Source organism: Apium graveolens, chromosome 8 (genome assembly GCF_009905375.1).
Source record: "Apium graveolens cultivar Ventura chromosome 8, ASM990537v1, whole genome shotgun sequence".
In the NCBI taxonomy this organism is placed as follows: Eukaryota; Viridiplantae; Streptophyta; class Magnoliopsida; order Apiales; family Apiaceae; genus Apium; species Apium graveolens.
In genome coordinates this window covers 266,012,175-266,024,841 of record NC_133654.1, presented here as the reverse complement: position 1 = coordinate 266,024,841, position 12,667 = coordinate 266,012,175, and positions in this window count along the sequence as shown.

Sequence of the window (12,667 nt, the reverse complement as noted above, 5' to 3'; positions counted from 1 at the left end):
TTCTTTTCTTTTCTACCCTAGATTCGGGAACACAGTGTTAGAGATGATGGATGGAATGAGTTACTTGTTGATGTTTCCAAATTCTGTGAAAAGTTTGAGATTGATGTCCCAGATATGGATGCTATCTTTATGCCTCGTGGAAGATCAAGACGTAAACTGCCAAAAGTTTCTAATAAACTCCACTTCAAGGTTAGTTTGCTGAATACTGTAATTGATTATCGATTACAAGAGATTAAAGAGCGTTTTGATAGAGATACTATGGAGTTACTTTCCTGCATATCATCCTAAATTCGCAGAATTCTTTCTTAACTTTTGATAAACAAAAATTAGTTCAACTTGCAAGATTTTATCATTCAGAATTTGATCAAATTCGTCTTTTATCACTTGAAGACCAGTTTTCTGAGCTATATAGTTGACATGAGAAGTAATGCTGAATTTCAAAATTTGAAGGATATCGCTAATCTTGCTCAAAAAAATGGTTCAAAAACACAAAGATATTGGATTTCCTTAGGTTTATATGTTGATAAAATTGTCACTGGTTCTACCGGTTGCAACTGCAACAGTTGAGAGAGGATTTTCAAACATGAAACTTGTTAAAACTACGCTTCGGAATAGAATGGGAGATATTTGGTTGAATGATTGTTTGATAATTGTTAGGAGTGTATGTGCATTAGTTTGATGATATGTTTAACAAAATACTTAAGTAGAAATTTAGTGTCTGTAGCCTCAACGGATAAGACCACTTTGGCTATCCGTTGATGGCGTAGCTTTACTTAGAAATAAGTCTAGTGTTGTAGCATGTTTCAGTCTCTGCATTTAAAATGTAATTCTTGGAAGTTGAGAGAAACTATGAGTCATGTTGACTGCTAGATGATATGCAGATAGGAAGGCCAATTGTAAATACTTCATGCCTTGTAATTTTGTATAATTGAAGTGGTATCAACGGATGACTTAAAGACCTTCAACGGATGAGAAGCTAAGCTTCAACGGATGTCTCTAAAGCTTCAACGGATAAAGTCATCAATGGATAACATCCTTCAACGGATGAGTGCATCAACGGATGAAAGCTTCAACGGATAACGTCCTTCAACGGATGAGTACATCAACGGATGAAAGCTTCAACGGATGTTCTGATGATTAGCCGTTGATAAGGGGTAGTTGTACCTTCAAACAGAGGCACATGGGTTGATAGAGACAACTGAGATGTGGTAGCCGAATTTCAGGAACAACAGAAAAAGCAGCCGTTCTTCTTTAGTACAAAGATGCAATAGTCAACAAAGTACTGGAGTGAACAGGAAAAGAAGCAAGTGAAGATCTTATTTTATTACTGTATTTTATATTGTTCTTCACTTGTACACTTGGTAATATATAAACCAAGTAGAAGCTAGTAATTAGAAGAGAGATTTTCCAGAGTTGTTTAGAAAAATATTGAGAGAAAATTCATCTAGTTTGTACTAGGATGCAGCTGTGATCAACATTGTTTAATCACAGATTTTCTAAAATACCATCTCTGGTGGAACAACAAATCCACCAGAAAAGTTTTTAAGGTCTGTTGTGTTCTTTACATTTGTGCTTGAATATATATCTGTCTGTATTAGCTTAAAGCAATTCACACACTTGTTCTTCTTGAACACACAACTTTCATAAACTGCTCAAAACTTGAAAAAGTTTTGAGATTTACATTCAACCCCCCTTCTGTAAATCTCATTGTTAGTCCACTAGGAATAACAATTGGTATCAGAGCAGGCTCTTGACATACAAAGAGTTTAAAGATCTTGGAATCTAACAAAGATGAGTAAGAAGGATATTGGAGTAAAGATCCCAGTTCTTGACAAAGACAGTTATCACCATTGGAAGGTGAAAATGCACCTTCATCTACTCTCCCAAGATGAAGGTTATGTAAACTGCATTGAGAATGGTCCTCACATTCCCCACAAAGTAGCAACAGTTGCTACAGCCACAGTTGCTGTTGGTCAATCCATTCCAAAACCTAGAGCAGAATGGACAATGGAAGACACAGAAGAAGTCCACAAGGATAAGAAGGCTATGAACATTTTGTTTAATGGTCTTAACATGGATATGTTTGATAATGTGATAAATTGCACAACTGCCAAAGAGGTTTGGGACACAGTTCAACTACTGTGTGAAGGTACAGAACAAGTGAAAGAAAACAAAATGCAGCTTCTCATTCAACAGTATGAATACTTTCATTTTGAAGAAAATGAATCTTTAAATGAAACATTCAATAGGTTCCAAAAGCTGTTGAATGGACTGAAGCTGTATGGAAGAGTGTACCAGGTGAAGGATTCAAATCTTAAATTTTTAAGATCCTTGCCAAAGGAATGGAAACCCATGACTGTCTCCTTAAGAAACTCTCAAGATTATAAGGACTTCACTCTTGAAAGATTGTATGGAATCTTGAAGACTTATGAACTAGAGCTGGAACAGGATGAGATATTGGAGAAGGGGAGAAAGAAAGGAAATTCAGTTGCATTGGTAGCTGAAGATGAGAGGAAATGCAGACAAGAAACTGCAAGATCTACATCAAACTCCAAAGATGGTATAAGAAATCAGGAATCAAGCAAGGGGAAAGAGCAAGTTGCTGAAAATGAAGACAACTCCAGCCAAGATGACTCAGATGGTATTGATGAGCATCTTGCATTTCTGTCCAGAAGATTTGCAAAGATGAAATTCAAGAAAAACACTAGAGCCACTAAACCTCACAAAAACACTGTGGACAAATCCAAGTTCAAGTGTTTCAATTGTGGTATAAGTGGACACTTTGCAAGTGAGTGCAGAAAGCCAACTTCTGAAAAGAAGAAATTTGAACAAGTAGATTACAAAAAGAAATATTTTGATCTACTCAAGCAAAAGGAGAGGGCTTTCATTACTCAAGAAAGGGACTGGGCAGCTAATGGAGATGAAGAGGATGAAGATGTGGAGTATGTCAACCTTGCTCTCATGGCTGATTCTGAAGAAAATGAAGTTAGTTCATCAAGCAATCAGGTAATCACTACTGACTTAACACAGCTTACTAAAGAAGAGTGCAATGATGCTTTTAATGACATGTCTACTGAATTGTATCATTTGCGTGTGTCTCTTAAATCTCTTGCTAAAGAAAATAGTAGGATTAGAGAGAACAATCTGTTTTTAAGTAATAGAAATGCTTTGTTAGAAGATAAGATGATTGACCTAGAGAAAACAAAGTTGCATTGTATATCTGTTGAAAATGAACTAGCTGAATCTGTTAAGAAAGTAGAAATACTTTCCAATCAATTAGAGAAAGAGCAAGAGGTGATTAAAGCCTGGAAGACATCTAGGGATGTAAGTGCTCAAATTGCTAAGGTCCAAGGAATTGAATCATTCTGTGAAACTGCCTGGGATAAAAATAAAAAGAAACTGGAATTAATTGATGGGCTGTCAACGGATGTGGAATCAACGGATGATGAAAGTTATCCGTTGAAGGAAGAAAAGGAGCATCCGTTGAAGGTTCCTCAATCAAAACAGGCAGATGTTTCTAAAAGAGAGAATCTAAAGAAACTCAACAAAAAGTTTGGTTCAACTTCAAAGAACTTTGTCAAAGAAGAAGCAAGCACATCCAAAGATGTCAGTAAGGTGAATGTAGGGCACATGACCTTAGAACAGTTAAATAATAGGCTCAAGATGGTTGAGGATAAAAAGGAATCTAAAAGAAAATCCAACAGAAATGGGAAGGTAGGAGTTAATAAACACAACAATTACACACCTGATAGGTATGCTCCTAGAAAAAGCTGTGTGCATTGTAGTAGTGTTAATCATCTATCTGCTAATTGTAAATCCATTAAGAAGACTCCCATAACTGTACCCTCTTCTATGCCTAATATGTCTGCATCACCTTTGCATGCTATGCCTGTTATGTCTCAACAAAATCCTTATGCACATTTTGTAAACATGCCATATTTTAACAATCCTTATCTTGCTGCATTTAGTATGCCTCAAATGCCATACAATATGCCCATGTGGAATGACATGTTTGCACAATCAATGCCTAATAATTTTACAAATGTGCTAAATGATTATGTGACTAACCCTACACCTCAACCAACTACATCTAAGACCAAGGTTGACTCAAACTTACCTAAGTCTAAAGATGCAGGAGGAATGAAGTCTAGGAGAAAGGCTAACAAGAATGGACCCAAGGAAACTTGGGTACCAAAATCAAATTGATTGATTTTATGGTGTGCAGGGAAATGGAAGAAATCTATGGTACTTGGACAGTGGTTGTTCAAGACACATGACAGGAGATTTCTCCCTGCTCACAGAGTTCAAGGAGAGAGCTGGCCCTAGCATAACCTTTGGAGATGACAGCAAAGGGTTTACTATGGGATATGGCTTGATTTCAACAAGGAATGTCATCATTAATGAAGTTGCATTAGTTGATGGTCTCAAGCACAATTTACTGAGCATCAGTCAACTATGTGATAGAGGGAATACAGTTTCCTTCAATTCTGAAGCCTGTGTTGTCACTAGTAAGAAAGACAACAAAGTGGTTCTAACTGGAGTTAGAAAAGGAAATGTGTACATAGCTGACTTCAACTCTACAGATGCAGAATCCATTACTTGTCTCTTCAGCAAAGCAAGCACAGTTGAAAGTTGGCTATGGCACAAGAAGCTATCTCACTTGAATTTCAAGACAATGAATGATCTAGTCAAAAAGGACTTAGTTAGAGGAATCCCTCTAGTTGAATTCTCAAGGGATGGTTTGTGTGATGCTTGTCAGAAAGGCAAACAAAGGAAAGCATCATTCAAAAAGAAGCTTGAAACAACAATTGATGAACCATTACAGCTGCTACATATGGATTTGTTTGGACCAGTCAATGTATTGTCTATTGCAAGAAAAAGATATTGCTTAGTGATTGTAGATGATTTCTCAAAGTTCTCATGGGTCTATTTTCTTGGATCAAAGGATGAAGCAAGTGAAATCATTATCAATCACATCAGGCAAGTCAACAATCATCCTGACTTGAAGGTTAGAAATATCAGGAGTGACAATGGAACTGAGTTCAAGAATTTGACATTAAGGCTGTTCTGTGAAGAAAATGGAATCATGCATGAGTTCTCAGCTCCAAGAACACCTCAGCAAAATGGGGTTGTTGAAAGAAAGAACAGATCTTTAATTGAAGCTGCCAGAACAATGCTTGAAGAATCAAAGTTACCAACATATTTCTGGGCTGAAGCTGTTAATTGTGCCTGCTTCACTCAGAATATTTCTTTGATCAATCAAGCTAAAGGCATGACTCCTTATCAGTTGTTCAAGAGAAGAAAACCAACTCTAAACTTTCTTCATGTCTTTGGATGTAAATGCTTTATACTGAGGAATCAATCTGACCATAAAGGAAAGTTTGATGCAAAGGCTGATGAAGGGATATTTGTTGGTTACTCAGCTGGAAAATCTTATAGGGTCTACAATCTAAGAACCAACATTGTTATGGAATCTGTGCATGTTGTGTTTGATGATAAAAAGATTGATGGACTAACAGATGAGGGACATAATGAGAGACTCAAATTTGACAACATTGAGATATATTGTGATGATAGTGAAGAGGAGACTGATGGAGATGACACTTCAAAAGGGATTCAAAACATGCCCTTGGATAATGCAGTATCCGTTGAAAGACATAGTGCATCATCCGTTGAAGTACAAAATGAAGCATCCGTTGATCATAGTTCATCAACGGATAATCGATTTACATCATCAGTTGATAGAACTCCAAGTTCCCTGCAAAGGACCAACAACTCAGGGGGAGTTTCAACTAGTCAACACTCTGTCTCACATCATGACAATACTGAGGCCACCTCATCTAGAGCACATCTTCCACCACAAAGGAAATGGACCAAGAATCATCCCTTTGAACTGATCATTGGTGATGCATCATCTAAAGTGCAAACAAGAAAAGCCACTCAAGATGAATGTCTGTATAGTAGTTTTCTGTCTCAGGAGGAACCTAAGAAAGTGGAAGAAGCTCTATTGGATCCAGATTGGATATTAGCTATGCAGGAAGAGCTGAACCAATTTGAGAGAAACCAAGTATGGAAGCTGGTACCCAAACCAAAGAACAAGAGTCCTATTGACACAAAGTGGGTATTCAGAAACAAGATGGATGAAAATGGCATTATCATAAGGAATAAAGCCAGACTGGTTGCTAAAGGCTATTCTCAGCAAGAGGGAATAGATTTTGATGAAACATATGCTCCTGTTGCAAGACTTGAAGCCATCAGAATATTTCTAGCCCATGCAGCCCATGCCAATTTCAAAGTCTATCAAATGGATGTCAAGAGTGCATTTCTAAATGGGAAATTAGAAGAAGAAGTCTATGTAAGTCAACCTCCAGGATTTGAAGATCCAAATTTTCCAGACTATGTGTATTATCTATTGAAAGCACTCTATGGACTGAAGCAAGCACCTAGAGCCTGGTATGAAACCTTATCAAAATTTCTTTTGGAGAATCACTTCACTAGAGGCACTGTTGATAAAACTCTCTTCTTTAGGGATGTTAATGGCTCTAGTATACTTGTTCAAATTTATGTAGATGACATAATATTTGGCTCTGTAGATGATAAACTTTGCAAAAAGTTTGCTAAGCTAATGCAAAGTAATTATGAAATGAGCCTAATGGGAGAACTAACCTATTTTCTTGGTTTACAAGTTAAACAAGTTAGTGATGGAATTTTCATTAGTCAAACTAAATATATTTATGATCTTTTAAAGAAGTTTGACTTAATGGAATGTTCATCTGCAAAAACTCCCATGGCCACTGCCACCAAACTTGAATTAAATAAGACTGAAAGGTCTGTGGATATTACAAGTTATAGAGGCATGGTTGGTTCACTTTTATATTTAACTGCTAGCAGACCAGATATAATGTTTGCTACATGTCTATGTGCTAGATTCCAAGCTGATCCTAGGGAGTCTCACTTAATTGCTATCAAAAGGATTTTCAGATATCTCAAGGGTACACCAAATTTAGGTATTTGGTATCCTAGAGAATCTGGCTTTGATCTAATTGGTTATTCAGATGCAGACTATGCAGGTTGCAAAATAGATAGGAAAAGTACAACAGGCTCCTGCCAATTCCTGGGAAACAAGCTTGTATCATGGTTTAGCAAAAAGCAAAATTCAGTCTCTACTTCTACAGCTGAGGCTGAATACATTGCTGCTGGAAGTTGCTGTTCTCAAGTGTTATGGATGAGGAACCAACTCCTTGACTATGGACTTCATGTTGATAGAATTCCTATCTTTTGTGACAACACAAGTGCCATAGCCATAACAGAGAATCCTGTGCAGCACTCAAGGACCAAGCACATTGATATCAAGTACCACTTCATTAGGGAGCATGTCATGAATGGTACAGTGGAACTACATTTTGTTCCAAGTGAACAACAAATTGCTGACATATTTACCAAGCCACTTGATGAATCAACATTCACAAGATTGGTAAGTGAGCTAGGTATGCTTAATTACTCTTAAAATTCATGTCTTTATTGCAATTTGAATTGAAGCCTGAAATATATTAGTTGCTAAGAACAAATTTGACTTTTAACATAGTTTATTTCATCAACGGATGTTCCCTATCCGTTGAAAGTCAAAATTGCTCTATCAACGGATAGTCATTATCCGTTGAAAGACAAATACATTTCTGGAATTTTTATCCGTCAACGGATAAAACTGAAGTACCTTTCAACGGATGACAATTTGCCTTATCCGTTGAAATGTCACATCAATCGATTCAGGTGTTTAACAGCCGTTGATTCTATTCTCTTAACCGTTGATACTCATACATACATCTGTATGTATTGGTTTTAAAGGTAGTTTTTAGAATACTTACAGTTTATTCTTAAACGGCTGAAATTCACTAACGCATATTTATTGATAAATCTTTCTTTTATATTTTTGTTTATTAAATTGAGAAAGCATATAAGTCCTTCTGATTGTTCATTTTTACTTTACGCTTTCTTGAAATTTCAAGCATTTACCATTTTCTCTCTGCAAAAACTTCAAGTTATTCTCTTCAATTTCTACTCACAACAATGGCACCAGTCGTGAAGATTATGTCTCAATCTGGGTTCATCTATGAAAAGAACAATTTCATAGCTTTGGTAGCAAAGAATGAAGCCCACTCAGACTATCACAAAATGATGGACTTCATCAAAAACTGTAAACTTAGCTATGCAATGTTGGAAGCCCCAACAATTTTCTGTGAAGTAGTTGAGGAGATTTGGACAACTGCTGAGTTCAACTCCATGGATATGACTATCTCCTTCACTCTCAAAGGTAAAACTCACTGTATTAACTGTGATGATTTACAAGCATGTTTTAAATTGCCTGAGAACAATGCCATGACACCACACACTGATAGTGATGTATCCAGCATGTTAGATTCCATAGGTTATTCTCTTAACTCTGCTAATTTAGGGAGTATTAGAAGAAAAGGCCTTAGGAAAGAATGGAGTTTCCTTGGGGATGCCTTTATAAAGGTTTTCTCTGGGAAAATTAGTAATTTTGATGCCATAACTTCATCTCTGGTTAATATGCTCTATATGTTTGTTTCTGATAGGTATTTTAACTTTAGCAACTATGTGATGCTAGAATTAGGTACTAGATTGGGTAACAAAGCTAATAGACCTAATAACATCTATTATGCTAGATTCTTTATGTTATTGGCTAACCATGTTGCTGAAGGTTTAGTCATAATCAATGAGAATAATAAACTCAAGTGCTGGGCACAAGAGAAAAGAGTTCTTGCAGACTTGAAGAGAATGGATCTTAACAGCAGTGTGCCATTGGTATATTTACCAATCATGAATGCACCTCAGGTAGGTGAGGTAATTGCTTCTACAACTCCTACTTCTTCCAACCTCTCTATTTCTTTATCTTCTAGTGTGGCCATGAAATCTGTGATGCCCCAACAGATTTCTACCAAGGTCACCAAAACTAAACTTTCAAAATCCAAGACAAAGAAATCCACCTCTGTTGTTTCTCAAAAGACAACAGTTGTAACACCAACTATTAACCCTGAGGTGAGTGAACAGGGTGTGAGTGGTGAGGGGAGGGGTGAACATCAAAGAAACCCCCAGGATAAGGAAGGAAAGTTGAGTGCTTCCCAAGCTAGCCAAGCCACAGTTTCTCAAAAAGCTGTGGTGGTTGAAAAGGTATCTAGCACATCCCTAGTTGCATCCTCCCAAAAGGATGTTACTATTGAAAATAGTTCCAAACCAGGAACACAGAACAAAAGAGGGAGGGACATTAAAGCCAAACACTCACCAACAAAAGCCTTTATTAGAAGAAAGAAGGCCAGAACCCAATCTTCTACACAGGGTGCACACACTGCACAGATACATCCATCTGTATCTATGCCTTCTCAAACTCAGTTTGATGTGACTCCAATAAATGTGGAGTCACAGCCCCATTCTCTCACAATAATCACACATCAATCACCAAACACTTCATCACCATCTCTGGATGTGGATATGTTATTCCCATCAATTCCCGATTCTCCCTCTTTACAACTCAGGGAGAAGCCCCACTCAAATACAGGTGATCATCATCTCTTAGATGATTTGTTGGATCACCCGCAAATTCTTTCAGATATAATTGAAGGATCTGTGTCACCACATCTCAAATCAATCTACATAGATTCAACAGTTATATCACTTTCAATTTCAACTTCTTTTCCTTCTTCAACGGATATCACTCATCCGTTGACAAGTGGTTGTTCTTCAACGGATAAGCTTAACAGCAGTTATCCGTTGATAACATCAGTTTCATCTTCAACGGATATTCCACATTCGTTGACAGTCTCTACACAAATAACTGAATTAATTCCAAGTGTAGAAGACATGAATACTGTGCAATCACTCTTAGGATTGAGGGAAGGGAGTGACAATTTGAGTGAGAGGCTGGGTTGCTCCCAGGCAAAAGGAGAGATTGAGAGCTCAAAAATGCATGCTATTTCTTCCAGCATGGCAAAAGTAAGTGAGTGGAGTACCACCTTAGTAGGTGAAGGTGAGGGAGTGAGTTGTGTGAGCCAGGGGGAGCCCCTGATGCAAGAACATAGAGAAAAAGAGAGAAAAGCAGGTACAGTAGATACAAGGGTGGAACCAGCCATTGCTAATGAGTCAATGATTGTGGATGATGCTGAAAAGGAAAGACAATTTCAGCAACATTACAAAGCTGTAATTGATAACATTTCCTTGGATGCTGACACTTTTACTCATCCTGTGACAGCCTATCAACTGTTGGCTGCTCAGGGCAATGAGGAGGCAGCAAGGTCACTACATCTAGTGCACACAACAGAATCTCTTCAAAGGGATAAAGCTGCCATTAACAAAATGCCTTCTACAGCTGGTGAGCCATCTGAGGAATTTGGAGCAAATTCTGATGATGATGACTCTATTTCTTTTGATGGAAGCATGAACTTAGGGGGAGATGAAGGCCCTAGTTCAATTCCAAATCTACCTGAATGGGCCTTGACTAAGGAGTATAGATCAGGGGAATTCAATGTCTCTTTAGTCAAACAAATCAACACTATTCAACAGGCCATTCAGAATACTTCACATGCAAGTATCAAGGCTATCCTTCAAGCTCACCTGGACTCACTGCATCTCATGAAGCTGCAGCAAGTGAAGCAGAATCTGAGTATGGATGATCTCAGGAAGGATATTGCTGACTTGAAAACCTATACTTCAGAAAAATTGGATTCAGTCATGCCCTATGGTACATTGCAGGACTTGGTGTTGAGATTGAAGAAAGAATCTGTTACTGAAAAACGGTTGGCCAAGTTAGAAGACAGAGTTCAAGTTATTGAAGATTCTGTGGCCACCATTCTTCACAATCAACAATCTCAAACCAGTCTCCTAATGCAGCTGGCAAAAGCACAAGGCTTGACCCCTCTCCTTGATGATAACAAAAAGGGGGAGAGTAAAAGGGAAGGGGAAGGAGAGCCATCTACAAAAGTCAACATATCTAAAGTGCTAGTTCCTGCCATCACTACTTCTCCAATCATTCAAATCAAGGGCAAGCCTGATGGAATTGATTTGATTCAGCTAGCAGCAGCTGAAATTCAAGTGAAAGAGCAAAGGAGGAGAATTGATGAAAGGTTGCAACTGTTGTTTGGTTCTACACAAGACAAATCAACATCTGTGAAATACAGCACAAAAATTGAACCAATCAACATGGAGCTCATGCCAGTAGGGAGTCATAAGGATGGAGAAGCTTCTTCCAAAGAACTACAAGCTATAATTCTCAAGCCCAATGAAAGATCCAATAAGGACTCAACAAAGAATCCTTTAAAAGAAGTGGACTTTCCTCCTCCAAAAGCTGATGAGAACAAGATTTTAGGCAGGAGTATTGCTTATCTCAAAGAGACCATGGATGAGGCTGTAAGGAGAAATAGAGCTATTATCATTAGAGAGGGAAAGAGCATATGTGTGATGCAAGGACATCCCAAATTCTCAATAGCCAAGAAGGAAGAAGACAAGCAATTAAAGGCTGACAAAAGAGCACAAGCAAAGCTTGAACAACAGCTAAAGTCAGGTCTAGTTGAAAAAGAAAAAGGGATTGAAGTCAGGGGTGAAGACAAGACTACAAACCTAGATGAGGTTTTAGGGAGTATATTTGGTGAGAGTGTGGAAGAAAGAGAGGAATGGCAGAAGGGAAACAGAAGAAAGGCCAAGGCACATAGAAGGAGTGGAGATAACACTGAAGTAACCAAATCTATATCTAAACCACTACCTTCCATACCTGAACCCCTTGTTGCTGATCCCACAATAAACATCCATGGTGAACCAATCATTCCAAAAGAGGAACCTATTGATTGGGACACTATCAAATTGCCTACCTTTCTAACCACTCTTCCACTACCAAAGAAACAGAAAAGAAAACCAAAATCTACACCTCCCATAACCTCTAAGAAATTCACTCAAAAACAAAAACCTAAGCCTAAGTCACCCATTTCTAAAGATGATTATGTTCACATCTGTGACATAAAAGAAATTTCAGACATTGAACTCTATCTGGATGAGCTGGAGGATGTAAGGGGAATAGCTGCCTACAGACAGCTACCAGAGAGATTAGTGTTCAGATATAAAGGAGCTGGGGAAAGAACATGGCCTCTCCACAGGATTCTGGATGAAGGCTACTCTACCTTGATTAGAGTCTTTTCAGCTATACAAAAGGATTCTGGCTTTACCAGAACTGCCAAGACTGAAATTCTCAACAAGATAGCCAATATAAGGAAAACTTGGAGGGAGCCCAATGCTTTACCCAGGACTTTACTCATTCAAGAAAGGGAAATGAAAATTCACAAATCACCTCATTGGTTGATGGAATTTAGAGATGATAAAGGAGTCAGAAGATTTTTCAGACTTGAAGACCAACTCAAGATTGCCAGCAATGAAACTCTCAAAGAAATGCAATCTAAGTTGGATGTCAGTGTTGAAGATGAAGCTGAATTCTTCAGACAACTCCAACTCCAAATTGAGGAAAATGACAAAAGGCTGGGAAAGAGAACCAGGGAACAAAGAAGAAAAAGATGATTTGCTCAGACTAAAGGAGTGTCCTTGGAAACACTGTAAATCTTCAATTACCTCCTAGTACATACACTTTTGCAGCATTTTTAAATTTCTACTT